Source organism: Lepidochelys olivacea, assembly GCF_965140295.1.
Source record: "Lepidochelys olivacea isolate rLepOli2 genome assembly, chromosome: 1".
NCBI classification, from domain to species: Eukaryota; Metazoa; Chordata; order Testudines; family Cheloniidae; genus Lepidochelys; species Lepidochelys olivacea.
Genome location: NC_140411.1, coordinates 240,096,000 through 240,113,558, shown reverse-complemented (window position 1 = coordinate 240,113,558; position 17,559 = coordinate 240,096,000). Strand labels below are relative to the sequence as shown.

General features: G+C 43.8%; 1 protein-coding gene across 2 annotated transcripts in view; it reads left to right on the top strand.

Annotated features, from left to right (window-relative positions):
* PTPRO (protein tyrosine phosphatase receptor type O) overlaps window positions 1–17,559 on the top strand; it is a 229,769-nt gene that overhangs the window by 63,513 nt on the left and 148,697 nt on the right. The gene's annotated exons all lie outside the window — the stretch shown is intronic.

Genomic DNA, 17,559 nt, shown 5'->3' with positions numbered 1-17,559 from the left:
GATTCTTTAATAGAGCAAAATGCATGCACCAGGATAAGGTTCTATCAGTACTTTTTACTGTCAGTCCCTATACTTAGGGATGGGTGACCAGTGCAAGAATCCAGCTCCGCTCTGATCAGTGCCACACGTGAGAGCAGCAGTATTCAAGCAGATCCTGTTTCTGAACCAGACCATGACTGTTTTAAGGCAACCTGGGATTCTACATGCACTGTGATGTGTCCTGCTGCCATTTGGAGTGGCAGTGGTGGGGAAAGGGGCGGGGGCCTACCTTCCAGACAAGCAGGAACACAGCAGAATGGAGCTCTACTCAGGAGCAGCTGTGAATGTAACAGGGGTCCCTTGCATAGTCATTTACTCCTATTGGGGGGGGAACACTTCCAAGGCAGGTAACACAGAGCCGCTGGGAGCATGCTTCTCAATGCAAGTAGACAGATCTAGTCTAGCTGCTCACTAAAAATAGCAGTGTGGCCATGCAGCATGGGGACAACTTGGGCTAGCCACCTGAGTCCATAGCAAGAGGCTCAGGTGGATTTATACTTTGGGTAGCCAGCCTGAGTTGTCTCCTATAGTGCTGCGGCCGTATCGCTATTTGTCTCATGTTTGCTTGAGCAGAGGTAACACAAGCCTGTCTACCCATACTAGGAAACACACTCCCAGCTACAGTGTAGACATACTCGTAAAGGGGAAGGCAGGGGAGAATCAGTCCCGTGGAGGATCACAAACTTGGCATGATGTTACAGATCATTTAACTGTAAATTAGTCACCACCTAGCTTGGCAGTGATTGAAAGCCATTGCTATCACATTTGTGGCTTCTCTGAAAGGGTATTTTTAATGGGCTTATAGAGGACAGACGTTGTCCACAATCCTAAAACCAACCACTGTAGCGGGCACTCTGCCATCAAGGGCCCCAATTTACCATTGCTCTGCACCTTGCATAGTCATTTATTACACAAGTACAAACTGGGTGTAAAGCACTTCCCACTCTCACTTGGTAGCACTTTATACTGGATTTGCATTCACTTTGCACAGGTGTTAATAATTACATGGTGTTCGAGGGAATGGTGAAACATGTCCATTGTTTGCATCTCCACACTGAGTTATCTTAACATCCAACACACAAAAATGATTCCTTCAGCACAGTGTAGGTACATTGACCAGGTCAGGGAAACCGCCGTGACTGCTGCTGCCCATGCTGGATCTGTTTTGTGCATAAAGGGTGTCAGAATCCAGGGTTCTCACTGTTGCCGGCACCCAGTGCCGAGAGGCTGAACAACAGCTTGAGTTGGTTCGTTACCCGGTGTGCTACACCCAATAATCACAACGGGGTGGAGAAGCAGAAAAGTTTATTTGAAGCTTCAAAAAGGTACAGGGAGAATAAAATTTTAAATCCTGCACAACAGAGCAGGAAGTTACACAGGCTTTTATACATTCTTTGTTCCAGCATACGCTGTGTGTGCCTCCAGGCGGGGGAGCCAAGGACACTTGGGCCTAGCACACAGAGCTGCTGCGAGTGCCTCCAGGCAGGAGGGGGAGGGGCAAGGACACAGGGGCCTAGTGCGAGGGGGCTTCATCGACACTTGTGGTCTTCCATCCCCTCGAGTTACCTAGTGGCCATGCCCCAGTGTTCCCAACATCACTGCACGTTAAATTGAAAGCGCCAGACTGTTGCACTTTCACTCACATTCCATTGTCACTTTCACCGCAAAGAGCAAGGTGCTATTCAGTGTGAGTAAGGGTATCGCAATCTGGCCCATTGGGTTTACATTGGGTAGCTGTTCATGGGAAACCTATCTTGCCAAAGCAGGAAAATCTAAGAATTGTACACTCGCTTGATCATTTTTGCTCCTGAATAGTAGCTCATTCCCTGTGACATCTGAGGCCACCCACTGATGCAGCAGTGCTCAGCTCTTTGCTGTCTTTGGACTCTATAGGAGACAACTTTTTGCCATCTCAGGTTCACAGAACACAATGGCAATCTTTTCGTGCTGTTTCTGTTTTGCTACTGCTAGCTGATCTGCCCCTGATCAGCATCCGGCTGATGCTTTACATCCAGGAAGTTGATTACGTTAGCATTCCCACAGTTGATTGATGTGGTCATTGGCACTACCTGAGGGTGGGCAGGAGGAGATTCAATTAGCTTTTACGGATGTTCATTATGAACTACCTCAAGCCCAGCAGCCGTGAGACCACAGGAGAATAATAAAAGTAAGACAGCATTTTTCTTTTTGGCTAGGAGTGAGGAGTTCTTCATAAAGGCAGTGTGGCAATGGGCTGCTTCTACTGCATAATAAGAGTAGTGCAGTTAATCATGATAGTCTTGGGTAATTATTAATTACTCCAGAGAGGGTCCTTCAGACTGCAGCAAACCTGGCAAAGAGAGAACATTTATACAAAAGCAAACTTTCTTTGCCTGATATCCTTATTTGCTGCTATGTGTGAATAGCAGGGATTCGAGTTTCATTTCCACCAGCAAAAAGAAAAGGAGGACTTGTGGCACCTTAGAGACTAACAAATTTATTTGAGCATAAGCTTTCGTGAGCTAAATTTGTTAGTCTCTAAGGTGTCACAAGTACTCCTTTTCTTTTCGCGAATACAGACTAACACGGCTGCTACTCTGAAACGTTTCCACCAGCATAGTTCCCTATGATGTTCCACTGATAATGAATGAAAACAAAATTTGGTCTGTATAATTGTAGCTCTGGAATAACACAGCCCAGCTCCTGCTGGCTCCTGTAACAATAATACCTATTTCTTTCACAAAGCACATCTCATCAGTAGATCTCAAAGTACTTCACAATCTTTAATTTATTTATCCTCACAAAACCCCTGTGTGGTCAGGCAGTATTGTTCTCCTTTTACAGACGGGCAGCTCAGGCACAAGGAGACTAAGTGACTTGCCCAAGGTCACACAGGAAGTCTGTGGTGGGGTAGGGAATTGAACCCAGGTTTTCCATGGCCTAGGCCAATGTCCTACACACTTGGGCCTTCCTTCTCCCACCTCATCCCAATATGAAATTTGGTATCCTGTATTTACGATGTTGCAGCCTATTTCCATGGCTGTGACTGACATCACTCCAAAAATGTTGTTGCACAACTAGAAAGCGTTCAGAAAAAAGGGTGCAAGAATAATTCAAGGTCTAGAAAACACACCTTAAAGTGAGACATCTAAAGAAGTTTCATCTTTTCAGTTTTTCAAACGAAAGGTTCTGAGGAGACTTGATCATGGTCTATGTGGGAAAGAGAATTCTGGTAGCAGATGGCTCTTTAATCTAGCAGAAAAAGGCATAAGGACATCCAATCTTTGGAAGCTAGAGCTAGGCAAATTCAGGCTAGTATTTTTTTTATTTTTTTTATTTTCACGGGGGAGTAATTAACACTGGGACAATTCACCTAGGGATGTGGTGCGTTCTCCATCATTTTTAAAGTATTTCAATCAATACTAATACCTAGCTATTATATAGAGCTTTCCATCAGTAGACCTCAAAGCAAAGACAGACCGATATCAAAGATACACAGACTGGATATCTTTCTAAAAGATGTCCCATAGCTCAAACAAGATACAGACTTAATGAAGAGACAACTGGATGTGGTTCTTTGGGCTGTGCTATGCAGACCGGACTAGATAATCTGAATGGTTTCTTCTGGCCTTCAAAATCTGTTAATCTAAAAACATTATGGGAAGGAGCAGCTGCTGAAAGAGGCTGTTATTAATCAAAGACTGCTGCTAAGCAAAGATACATCGTAGCAGCTTGTACAGTAGAAGGAGTGAGACCACAACATTGAAGGTTCTAGTGGGGAGAAAAATCCCTGTCTTGATTGACCCTATTTTAGCAAAGGCTGCCAGAATTTGAATTACTGATGGCTTTGAACTGATAATGACCAGGTACATTTTATTGTTTGAGTTAAGATATGATGGTTCTGCAGAATTAAAGCTCACAAAGTGGTGATGAATGTCCTTGTAATGTAAAGTCGGTTGGTTTGATGGAGCTGGCAAAACTTGCTTAATCAATGAGACTTGACAAGGGACATGGTTGCTGCAAAATAACCAGTCCTGAGGGACTCCTTTAAGAATACAGGCATGAACAGATGCTTTCCATTCCCCATGGATGTGTTTATCATATGGGAACAGCACCATGGAGTGGCTATTAACAAACAATTGTTAGTGTTGGAAACACCCTCCTTTTACTGATGAGACCACTTGAAAGATTCAGCTCCTGTACAACGAAGCAGCCCATTTGCTCACTACACTGAGCATTTTACACCTTTGCTCTTTATACTACAATTGCTTCCTATCTACTTCCAAGCGTAATTCAAGATATTGTGCCTGCTTCTCCTATGTCTTACATTGGTGAGTTGGGGACTAACTTCACTGAAATCAATGGAGTCACAGTGGTGTGAAACCTGTGTAAGAGAGGGGAGCGTTGGGCCCATTGCTTTTTCTCCAGAAAGCCCTTTTTGGTCTGTGTCCTGGGTACTTCAGATTCATTCTCTCTCTCAACCATCCCAGCAGTTGAGAGGAGCTGTCTTGCAAACAAAGTGTCCCTCGATTTGGACTTTGTAGGACAGGTGGTGATTTCTCTCATTTACAATTTATTCTTTTCTGGTCTGGCCCAGGGCTTGTTGGCCTTGTTTACAAACTCAACTGATGTCTTGCATTGCAGGAAAATGTAAAAAGTTCTCCTTTCTAAAAATGGGGAAGGGTTGAGGTTCTAACAACTGCTGTCCATCAAAGCATTTATACTGCTGATATTACTCATGAGCGCATGACAAAAAAGGAGATGGGGTTATTCACAATCTTCTGCCTGCAAATGCATTTGTCTTCTACCTGCCACAACTCTTGCGACCCTCATGAAAGCTTTTCCGCTGATGTTTCCCATCCTGTTTGCTTTCCCATGCCACCTCTTCCCCTGCCCCCCCCGACCCTTCCTCCCCATTGCTCCTCTCCCCCTCACTCACCCTTATGGCCTGTAAAAGTTTGGGGGCCATGGCATCCTGGCCCCCCCATTTCAGTATCTACAAGAATGAATAGATAACAGACCTATATATAGGGCCAAATTTCCCAAAATCATGGAAATTTGTGTCCTTGGTTCTACATGTACATTGCAAAATATTCATAAATGGCATCTGTATGAGTGCATTGGGCAGCTAATTGCCAAATCACATTGCATGCTGTTTGCCCATGCAAACGTAGACGTTTGTGTGCACAAATAAGTTAACAATACAAACTGAGAGGCCAAATTAAGGGAATGTGTGCACAACAGCTAAGAGTGTGCTTACTGGCCTGGTAGACAGACATGCGCTAGCTCTGCTTGAGCTAGTGCGCTAAAGATAGCAGAGTGGCCATGGCGGCTCCTGCTAGCCTCCTGAATACAAACTCACTCAATCCTCTGGGTATGTATTTGGGTGGCTAGCCCAAGGTGCCACTCGTGCTGCCTCAGCTACACTGCTATTTTCAGCACGCTAGCTCAAGCAAAGCTACCACATCTATCAATCCACACCGGGAAACCCACTCTCAACTGCTACATAGACGTGCCATGAAGCATCTTTGAAAATTTACCCCACATTATCCAGATTGTCATAATGAAAAGATCCATAAGATTGGGAACTCAGGAGACTGGTAGGAGGAGTAGAGACAGGTTACTAGTTTAACTGTTACTAGTTTTGGACCCAAAGAATTCAATTAAAGTTGTTACTATGTGATGACTGTTTGATGGCTTTATCAAATGAGTTGGTTGGGCTCAGTCCATATCCTACTGGACTGATATCTACATCACAAAAACCACCATCAGAATAGGCATCTTGTTGGCAGTGTGGGAAAAGAGGCCACAAACTGAACAAGTAAGGGAGACTAAATTTATCTCTTATCCAGAGTCACGATGGTCCTTCCATGTCAGGATTGAGACAGATTAGGTAGCAAAAGGGAAGCTTGCACTGCCATCACCTGTTCTAGGGATAAACAAAGTTACAGTCTTGAGCTGTGAATCTGGCAGCTTTCATCAGTATTGAACTGACAGTGCATGGGGGAGAAGAGGCTGGGAGAAGGTGGTTTTTTAAAGGTAATTTCATATGCTCAAAGTATATCTTAATTGCAAATCTCTCTCCCTCTACTTCAATTTCATCCTTTCCCCCTGCTGCTGGTATTGTAGAAAAAATATAATGGCTGAGGTATTTATTCCTGAAAACCGGCAAGAATGTTAGTTCAATACTTTAGTTTTATAACGCTTTTTACAGAATGGGAATACTTGTGGCACTTTAGAGACTGACAAATTTATTTGAGCATAAGCTTTTGTGAGCTACAGCTCACTTCATTGGATGCATTTGATGAAGTGAGCTGTAGCTCACGAAAGCTTATGCTCACATAAATTGGTTAGTCTCTAAGGTGCCACAAGTCCTCCTTTTCTTTTTGCGGATACAGACTAACATGGCTGCTACTCTGAAACCTGTCTTTATAGAATGGGGTCTTTTCTACACCAGTTAAGATGTATCTATTGAATAATGTCACAGTGAGCAACTATCACTATTGTACCAATATCTGTTAGATTAAATAACCTTGGTGTTGGTCATTCTGCATAATACAAAATGTCATTTCAGTAGAATATTGACACAGGGTCAATACTGCCTGCTTTGAAACTGAAACGACTTTATTTTCATTGTAATGTTCATTTTGATTTTTTTGGTGAATGCCTTAGCATTCAGTATTCATTTTAAAAGCAGGATGTTAGGGGGCTTATTCCTTCACCCACTTACTTCCCTGCTCCTTCTCGCATGAACAGAGAGTAACAATACCGGAAGTCCAAAGGTGCAAACAATTCGATGTTTATTGGGGTGAACTTCCAGCAAGCATGATTCCAGTTTCCTTCCTTAGTGTCCCCCTTCCCAGCTCTGTCACCACAGAGCCTTACCTGTGTCCCTATTCCCATTTCCCCCTTAGCAAAACATGATTCCAGTTTCCCCACCCCCATTCCCTGTTCCCATTCTCCCCCCCATCCACTTCCTGATTGACTGCAGACTATATAGTAAACTTGAGTTTTGCTTAGCTATACCTTAACCAATCATTTTACTGAAATTTAACTACCAATCCTAACATATTGTAACATGATTATTTAACCAATTATATCCCACCACCTTAATTAGTTTACACCCAGCAAAATTAATTATACAGCAGACGGAAACAATCAAAGAACAGAGATTATACAGACAAACAATAGGGAAATGGGGACTAAAATGATAGAACAACACAGAAATAAGGATTTCACATCCCAGCTATTGATAAGTGAGTTCTTGCCAGACAGGATGCTATCAAACTAAGTTTCCCTTTATATTTTCTAGGCACTTCCCTTTCTCTGGAGGTGATAAGCACTATCAGGACAGGACTGTATTCCTAACAGCCCAATAGCACCTTATTTCAATGTGACTAGCATTTGCTTCCCAGTTTGTGGCTGCCTCTGCTGTTTAACCAAAGGCCTTAGCCTAAGAACAGGGCCTCAGACTGTCACAGTGAGAAAAGGCCCTTACACCGGCAGACAGTGATCTGATTATTTCTTTTATACCCCTATAACTAGCTAAGTGATAAAAATACACCTAAATTCTTAGAGTTTAGGCCTTTACAGACAGGCCTGCATGTCTATATCCTAACACAGGACAGTACTTTTTTTGAGACCGTATTCTAGTTTTCTGACATTGCCTTGCATCTTTTTATATGAAATGGGTTGAAACATTTTATTAGTCACTTATGTTAACTGTATACATTTATAGGATGCTATATGAAAATGACTTAAGGGACTGTTCAAGAGACCTACACATATCAGGGGCTCTCATCTAACGATGATGGAACAGAATGTCCCTTATTTTGGAGAGCACTCTAGAATGGTCTTCGAAAGATGCAGGTTGCTTAATAAAGGTGGTATTTTATATAACAGTAGAGGTGGGACCTGGTCCCAGTCTCCAGTTCCAGATACCCTGGAAGTCTGAGAGGGCCTGGGAAGGCATGTTTGATATGAATTTTATTGCTTACCCACTCTCTCTCTCTAATGGGTCACTCCAACCTCTCCCCTCCATGTACGTTTTGGAGCTTGGGCTGATATTGTCACATCTGAGAGAGAGATTCTGGATTGTAAGAGTGATGATGCATCAATTTATTTCTGCTACAAAACAGTATTAGGAAATCCTATAGTCTGACTGGTCAACAACCTAGCAACATCTTGACACAGCATCACAGGTTGGATCTAATTTCGAATTAGAACCTCCTCGGGGGTCATATTAATTCACCTCAGTGACATAAACTAAAAATATTATCAATCAACTGGTAGTGACACAAATAAATACAAGGCAGTTCTTTTGATAGGTTACTCACCCCCAGCAAATCATGATGGCAGAACTAATGCATTCTCATGGCCCCCCAACTTTTTATGATGTGGTTGCACAACTGTGCTTACTCCCATATTTCTGGAGCTAAAGTTACCAATTTGAGCTCAGTTTCTGGATCCAGTGAGAAAAGGAAGTAGAAAGGTTTTGGGGTTTTTGTTTTTAGGCATCGAGGAGACAGAATAAAAACAGAACATGGAACTTAATAGAAATTAAAACTATTAAAAAAAATAGTTCAAATAACTAGATCTGTAGGTGGCAGGGGCAAGGCTGACTGTAGACTGCAGTGGGAAGAAGAGTGAATATTGCCTTGTGCCTAACCTATCCAGGGCATGGTGATATTTCAGAATGATATACTCCATGTCATGTCTCACTGCTTTTTGCTTAGGGCCACAATGCTGTAACTTCTCTAGGGACACAGTGGTTCATCCACTTGGAAGATGTTGCAGGATTTGGGCATTGATTATCTCCTTGGAGGTGAATACTGAAGTCTAGAGCAACATCAATCAGCCAGAATTTGCTTATGAATATTTGTAAATGCTGCTGGCTGTAGCTGGCTTCAGTGTAAACTATAACTTATATGTAGAATAGGCTCCAATTCAGCAAGCTACTTTAAGCATGTGAGTAGCCCTACTGACTTCTGAGAAGCCAATGTGACTAGTCGTGCTTAAAGTTATGCATGTTCTTGGGTACCTTACTGAACTGAGGCCCTAACTTTCATTCTCTTTGTTAATACTGCTTAAAAGAGACAAAATCGTGCTTTTGAAACTCAGGCCATAATGAAGAGATTTCCAAATACATCTGATTATTTGTTTTTAATCATCATGTATGTAATTATACAGATGACTGTGTTCTGGTTAACATCAAGATTTCTTATCCCTTGAGATAAATATTTAATTTGTCAGCCCTTCTATTCATCTCACTAATATATGTAGGCCTGGCAATCTTTCCAATGGTTGTCAAAGTGCTCTACAAACGACAGTTAATGAACCTTCACATCACTGATGTGAGGTAAATAAGTAGTTATCTTATCCATTATATATGTAAGCAAACTGACCTGAATCACTGAAGTGCATGGGAATTTTGCCATTGACTCCATATGGTACAGAATCAAGGTCAGAGGGCCAGATCTTGAAAAGGTTCTTGGTCACTACTGTGACCCAAAAAGCCCCATTTCATAGAATTATAGAAATTTAGGGTTGGAAGGAACTTCAAGTGGTCATCAAGTCCAGCCCCCTGCGCTGAGGCATGACCAAGTAAATCTAGACCATTTCTGACAGGTGTTTGTCCAACCTGTTTTTACAATCCTCCAATGATGAGGATTCCACAGCCTTCCTTGGAAGCCTATTCCAGAACTTAGCTACCTGTATAGTTACAATGTTTTTCCTAATATCTAACCCAAATTTCCCTTGCTGCAGTTTCTCCTACTTTCAGTAGACAGAGCAATTGATCAGCATCCTCTTTATTACAGCCCTTAATGTATTTGAAGATTGTCATCAGTTCCCCCCTCAGTCATCTTTTCTGAAAACTAAGCATGCAGTTTTTTAACCTTTCTTCGCAGGTCAGATTTTCTAAACTTTTTATCTTTTTATCATTTTTGTTGCTCTGGTCTCCATCCAATTTGTCCAAAATCTTTCCTAAAGTGTGGCACCCAGAATTGGACATGGTACTCCACCTGAGGCCTCACCAGTGCCGAGTAGAGTGGGAGAGTTACCTTCTGGGTCATCCATATGACAGTTCTGTTAATGCAGCTGCGAAAAAGGCTAATGTTCTGGGATGTATTGTGACAGATTTCAGCTACCAATCTGCCTGAGGCATCAAGTGATCAGGCTGAAGCCACAGGATCATCTGGGGAAGGGGATGAAGGAGCACACCAAGGGTCTAAGTTTTTTTTAAAGCTTTATTAATAAAATAACAGCGGAGAGTGATGGGTGCTCCCCACATCACTCAGAGGAAGGAAGAAAGTGTTAGTGTCCCAAGTCCTAATCCACTTTCATACTCACACACACATTACCCAAGGCTGGCCAGGCCTAGTGTGACGTAAGAAGAAGAGAGAGAAGGATGGATTCTGCCCTCTGCACAGGTTGTCCAGGGTCCGCTGTTGATCTCTGATTTGTCTCAGCTCCCGGGAGGGTTTTTAAGTCCCTGGAGTCTCTTGGGGGTGTCTCCTTCTGGGACCTTTGTTTCCCCAAGCTCTGTGTACCAGTTCAAACTGGACAGCCGTGGCTTCCTCAGCTTTCCCAAAACACACCAGCTTCAGGGCCGGGAGATGCTTATTTTTCTCACGCTGACCTTGTTGTCTTACTCCTTTTCACGGCCCCTGCAATTTTGTTCAGCAACTCTCCTTTCTCACAGCTGGTCGGGGGGTGGACTCCCCCCTCCCCCCCTTCTGTCTTGGCAGGTATCAGAGTGTGTGCAATGGCTTTGGGCTGGAGTCAGCTCCTTATCTTCGAGTTTAGCTGGAATATCAAGTTAACCCATTCCTTTCTCCTTTCATCCCCCTTCGGCCTGTTGCTGCCTGTAAAAAACCCTTTTGTTCCGCATTCATACCTTTAACCCTTCCTGAAATTCTTTCCAATACATACAACAGCATTAGCAGTATATGAGGCTGGTGTTTACCCAGGGGACCCCCTGGGGGAGGTGGGGGACCAGCCAACTTGTGGCAGTATCACATTGCTGACTCTCATTCAATATGTGATGCACTATAGCCCTCCAGATATTTTGTACCAGTTTTACATCCTGGCTAGTAATTCCCTATTTTGTAATTGTGCATTTGATTTTTTTCCTTCCCAAATGAAGTACTTTGCACTTGTCTTTATTGAATTTCATCTTGTTGATTTTAGTCCAATTCTCTAATTTTTCAAGGTCATTTTGAATTCTAAAATCTCCAAAATGCTTGTATCCCTTCCTAGCTTGGTGTGTTCTAGAAATTTGATAAGCATACTCTCTGCTTCATTATCCAAGTAATTTGTGAAAATATTGAATAGTACTGGACCAGGACTGAACCCAATGGGACTACATTAAATATGCCATCCCAGTTTGATAGCAAACCATTTATAACTACTCTTTGAGTATGGCCTTTCAACCACATCTGCACCCATCTAATAGTAATTTAATCTAGACCACATTTCCCTGGTTTGCTTATGAGACTGTCATGTGGGACTGTGTCAAAAAGTGTGCTGCTTCCTATCTATCCACTAGACCAGTAACGCTGTTGAAGGAGGGAATAGCATTGGTTTGGCATGATTTGTGCTTGACAAATCGATGCTGACTATTCTTTGTGACCCTATTATCCTCCAGGTGCTTACAAACTGATTGTTTAATAACTCGTTCCAGTCTCTTTCCAGGTATTGAAGTTGGGCTGACTGGTCTATTATTCCCCAGGTCTTCTATTGCCCTTTTTAAAGATAGGTACATTTCTCCAGTCCTCTGGGACCTTGCCTGTCCTCCAGGAGTTCTCAAAGATAAATGCTAACTGTTCCAAGAGTGCTTCAGCTAGTTCCCTAAGTATCCTATGATGAATTTCATCAGGTCTTGTTGACTTGAATATATCTAACTTACCTAAATATTCTTTAACCTATTCTTTTCCTATTTTGGCTTGTGTTCCTTCTGCCTTTTTGTTAATATTAATTGTGTTGAGTATCTGGTCACCATTAATGCCTATTTTGCTTCAGTCTTTATGAAAAAGGTTAAACACCACAGCAGCATTGATATAATCTGTTATTAGCTCTCCTTTCCTATTAAGTAGAGGACCTACACTTTCCTTCATCTGCCTTGCTCTTAATGTGTTTAAAGAACTCTTCTTATTGCCTTTTATGTCTTTTGCTATTACTGTTCTTTTTTTACTCCTCCTTAGCAGTTCATTCATGTTTCCATTTTTGGTACGATTCCTTTTTCATTTTCAGGTAATTAAAAAGCTCCCAATGATGCCATATTGGCCTCTTACTGTGCTTTCTCTTTCCTTTGCATCAGGATAGTTTGCAGTTGTGCCTTTTAATATGGTCTCCTTGAAAACCTGCCAGCTCTCCTGAACAACTTTATCCCTTAGATTTTCTTCCCATGGACCTTACCTTCCGCTACTGCTCTAACCCTATAGGGTACTTCAACACCTACATTTTTTGCGGTAAAAGTTCTGTAGGTGCCTAATTTTCTGCCTCAGGCAGATGCCCCAACAACTATCTTATGTCTAAGTCCCAGTGCGAACCTCAAACCAGATGAAGGTAGGCGGGGAAACACCTTCCTTGCCTGCAGAGCCTAATAGGCATGCTCAAAGCGTGCCTAACTCCACAGAGAATGGCCGGGGAGACCTCTCTTTCGACCTTTAGCTAGTGATTGCGACACTTACCCAGGATTTGAGAGTCCCCAGTTCAGTTCCCTCCCTCAGCCCGATGAGGGAGCAGGGATTTGAGCAGGGATTTGAACAGGGGTTTCCCATCTCTCAGATGGATGCCCTTAACAACTGGGCTATGGAATGGTTTTTATTCCTGCTCTGGCTCTATTAACACTTAATTTTTTAATACAAAGTGGAGCAACTTCAGCAAGAGAGTTGGTGAGAGCTCTGCATCAGGATAGTCCAGGAGTTAGGGCACCTGCCTGAGAAGTAAGGAATCCCTGTTAAAATCCCTTCTTCTCAGGCAGAGGGGGTATGGGGATGAACAAGTGTGCTCCAGGTTCTGTGTGAGTGCTCTAACCTCTGGGATAAAAGCTATAAGGGACGCCTCCTTCCCCCCCACCCCATCTGTATTGTGTAGTGTTACCTAATCATTTATATGCCGGACTCCAGGAAAGGGTTCCCAGCTGTGGACTGTAAGGAGAGAGAGGCACCTCCCTCCAGCCTAGATTCACACACCTAATTCCATGAGAGGGAGGGAGTTTAGGACACACACCTCTCACCGGCTAGCTTAGGCATGGAGCTGCCTACAATACTGGCTTTTGTGGATCCCACTCTCAGGAACCTATCTCTCCCCATGCACTGTATAGGAATCCCAAGCTTTGTGGATTCCAGTGATTTTTTTTCCCCCCAAGGTGCCTAAAAGTTAGGCATAATAATGCTCAGCATTGCAGTATCTAAGCGCCTTTGTGGATCCAGGCCATAGCTGTTAAGTGAGACAAGAATGGAAATCAAGATTCCTGACTTCTACTTCCTTACATTTAACCACTGGAATATACTAAAAAAACCCCAAGACATATCTACTTCCTATATTGATACATTTCTCATTACAGTAGAGCCTTCTGTATGTTACAGCTTCCTATGTAGTTTTACAAAGTCACTGTATTGTTTCTATGCCAGGTCTGTGGCTCTCAATAGGTTCACGACAATGCTCAAAAATCCTGAGGGTTCACTTTGGATAAGCAGCCAAAATTTTGGATCCTTCTCTGAAATCAGTGGCAACTCTGAGATGCTGAAGGAATTTTTTGAGAACAAGCTGTTCTCATTATGCTGTCTGGACACTGCATTCAAGTGAAATTGAAATGCAGCAGTGTGCAAAATTTAACCAAACTGTTTTGAACATCAGTATAGATTTTTGGTGGAGTCTTCGCAGAACATTTGTGCTGGTAGCTCTGATTTTATCCAAACCGGTTTGCCCAATTTTAAACAAGAGAGGAAAATAGAATAAATGGCTGAAAACTAACTGAGCAAACAGAGCCTGGACTGAGTGTTGCCTTCAAGTTCAGCTGTTTTCTGAAACCAAAATCTGATTCTAATTCCAGAGAACATAGTCTGAAAAAATTCTTAGGCTAGTGCTATGCCTCATCATAGCTCTCAACATGTCACTTGGGATGAAAGACACTATGTAAATGTAAAATCATTATTATCTTTCTTGTTTTTCTCTGGATATAGTGTAAAAGGGGTCATGTGTGATGACACGAAAGGAAAACGATTGAAGAAAGGCAACTAAAATATATATCTTGCCTCTAATGAATGTTTTGACATATTAGATTGGAAATGAGGTGACAATTGCTTCTTTATCCTGTCCGAAATCGTTGTTTCCCATAATATGTCACAATTTGGAACACAGAAATTGCTATACTGGATCCAGACAAGTGTTCCATCTAGCCCATCCTCCTTGATCTCTCTCAACATTGTGATGACAAAACATCTGGGTAGCAAAGAAGCAATAATAGACCCGTTTCTGATTTGCACTTTTACTGGTTTTGTCCTGGTGTCACAGGCGCTGGTTTTCTCTGGGCCCCGGGGTGCTCAACCCTCCACTCCACTCCACTCCACCCCACCCCTTCCCCCAACCCCTCACCCTTGCCCCACCTGTTCCTGCCTCTGCTCTGCTCTGCCCCACACCCTACCCCCACCCCTACACTTCCCCCAAGCCTCCACCCTGTTCTGCCCCCACCACTTCTCTTTCTGCCACCTCCTAGCATGCCCCATCTCTGCTCCTCTCCCCCCCCCCCCAGTGTCTCCTGCATACTGTGGAACCGCTGATTGTGGTGCGTGGGAGGGAGGCGTTGGGAGGGATGGGGAGGAGTTGATCAGTGGGGCCACCAGTGGATGGGAGGCGCTGCGGGGAGGATGGAGCTGGCTGCCGGTAGGTGCTAAGTGCCCGCTACTTTTTTTTTCCATGGGTGCTCCAGCAATTGTGTAATTACACTGATGGCAATTGTTTCATCAGCGTCAGATCAGAGTGAGACTTTGTGAGCTGAATGTAAAGGGGGCAGGACTCTGAGCATATATTCCCTTATGTGCCAGTGCAGTGGGGCGCCAGCCTCTTCCCCGGGGAGGGGGGATGAGGTGGGCTAGACAGAACAGTAGGGGGGTTGTGCCTCTACTTGTCATGAGGCCCTGCCTCTTTCTGTGGCCCCACCCTTTGCTCCACTTAAGCTTCAGCCCTGCCTGTTCCCCTCCTCCCTGAGACTCTGCCCCGGGACAGGGCTGCAGCTGCTCCTCAGCTTCCAGCTGCCCTTTAACTGCTCGCAGCTGGTAACAGCTGCCAGGTGGGGAGACCTGACTTTGGGACCGATGAAGCTCTCGGGGAGCAGTGACCATGGGGAGTGGGGCCAGAGCAGGTCAATCTGGGCAGCTATGGGAAGCCCCGGACCCTCTACCTGCCCTGGGCAGCGTGCCCCAGTGGGCAGGGAAGTGGGCCGGGGATTGCCCTCAGAAAGCCCAGGCTTACTCCTGTGCTGCTTCAGAGCTGGGCGCCAGGCCAGAAGCCACCACTCTCTCTGCTGTGCCACTGGGTGGCTAGAGAGTGGCAGCTGCTATGGGGTAGTTACGGGGGAGGGGCTAAGGCAAATTTTGGGGTGTCTATAGCCCCTGCAAGCTTCCCCCCAGCCCCATGCTGCTCCTGTGCCAGTGACTTGAGCTGTGATCTTGGGCAAGCTAACCAATCTCCCTGTGAAAATGTGTAAACGGTATAATTCTAAGCTACCTTATAAAGTTTGTGCGGGAGTTAGTTAATATTTGCGGAGCACTTGGAGATCCTTGGATGAAAGGTGCTATAAAAATGCAGAGCATTATTATTTATTTGTTATGGTCCTCCAGGGTTTTGGCCAACAACATGAATTGTTGACATTTAATTATTGAAACCGTATGTCTATCAGACGTTTTATGGTAAGAAGAGATAAATAATGCAGAGAACTTCAGAGAACCTGGTCAATATTCTCTTGGGATCTGAACCGAACATGCTAGACACATAGCTCAGGGCTAAAAAAAAACATTCTTGGGAGGGAAAAATTAAATATTTAAACCAAGGAATGCCGTTAGTATTCTGGCTGTTCAAATGAACTTTATAGCTCTTGCACACTGCTCTGCAATTTATTTATTATAAATAGCATTAGCCCAGTCTTACATGTAGCACCTCCTCAATAAATAACATAGAGCTGCCTATAATGATCTCCTCATTGTGAACACAGTAATGGCTGAAGGTAATGTGTCAGCATTCTACATGATGTAAGCAATTACAATATTTTCTCCTGATATCTTGAAGCTTTCAGGGTTTATAAACAAACAAGCAAACAAACAAAAACCCACACCATGTTCTAGAACCAGTTAACCTTAAAAGCACAATTGAGCATCTTGATGTGAAAAGGAGAAAGGATTTAAGTGCTCTGTGTGTGTGAGAGAGAAGTTGCTTAAAAAGAAAGTCCATACAGTAACATTAATAATATGCTGCACTTCTATAGTGCTTTTAATCCAAACCTCTCAAAATGTTTACAAAAAAATGGTTTATAAAAATGTAGTGAATAAATGCCACTGTGAGGTATACCAGTAGTACAGTAGTATACACACTGTAGAGGTAGATAAACTGAGGCACTGAGATAAGTGACCGCTGGTGACAGAGATATTAGGCTTCAGTGGAAGAGCAAGGCATAAAACCTAGAACTTCTGTCTTCTGCCTGGTGTTCAAACTAGTAGTCTGTGCCCTGGTCTACACTAGGAGTTTAGGTCGAATTTAGCAGCGTTAAAACGATGTAAACCTGCACCCGTCCGCACGATGAAGCCCTTTATTTCGACTTAAAGGGCTCTTAAAATCGATTTCCTTACTCCACCCCGACAAGTGGATTAGCACTTAAATCGGCCTTGCCAGGACGAATTTGGAGTACTATGGACGCAATTAGACGGTATTGGCCTCCGGGAGCTATCCCAGAGTGCTCTATTGTGACTGCTCTGGACAGCACTCTCAACTCAGATGCAGTGGCCAGGTAGACAGGAAAAGGCCCGCAAACTTTTGAATTTCAATTTCCTGTTTGCATGGTCACCTGCAGCTTGCCACGCTGGCCAGAGCTCATCAGCAGAGGTGACCATGATGGAGTCCCAGAATCGCAAAAGAGCTCCAGCATGGACCGAATGGGAGGTATGGGATCTGATCGCTGTATGGGGAGAGGAATCCATGCTATCAGCACTCCGTTCCAGTTTTCAAAATGCCAAAACATTTGTCAAAATCTCCCAGGGCATGAAGGACAGAGGTCATAACAGGGACCCAAAGCAATGCCACTTAAGGAGCTGAGGCAAGCCTACCAGAAAACTAGAGAGGCAAACAGCCGCTCCGGGTCAGAGCCCCAAACATGCCACTTCTATGATGAGCTGCATGCCATTTTAGGGGGTTCAGCCACCACTATCCCAGCCGTGTTGTTTAACTCCTTCAATGGAGATGGAGGCAACACAGAAGCAGGTTTTGGGGATGTGGAAGATAGCTCACAGCAAGCAAGCAGAGAAACCGGTTTTCCTGACAGCCAGG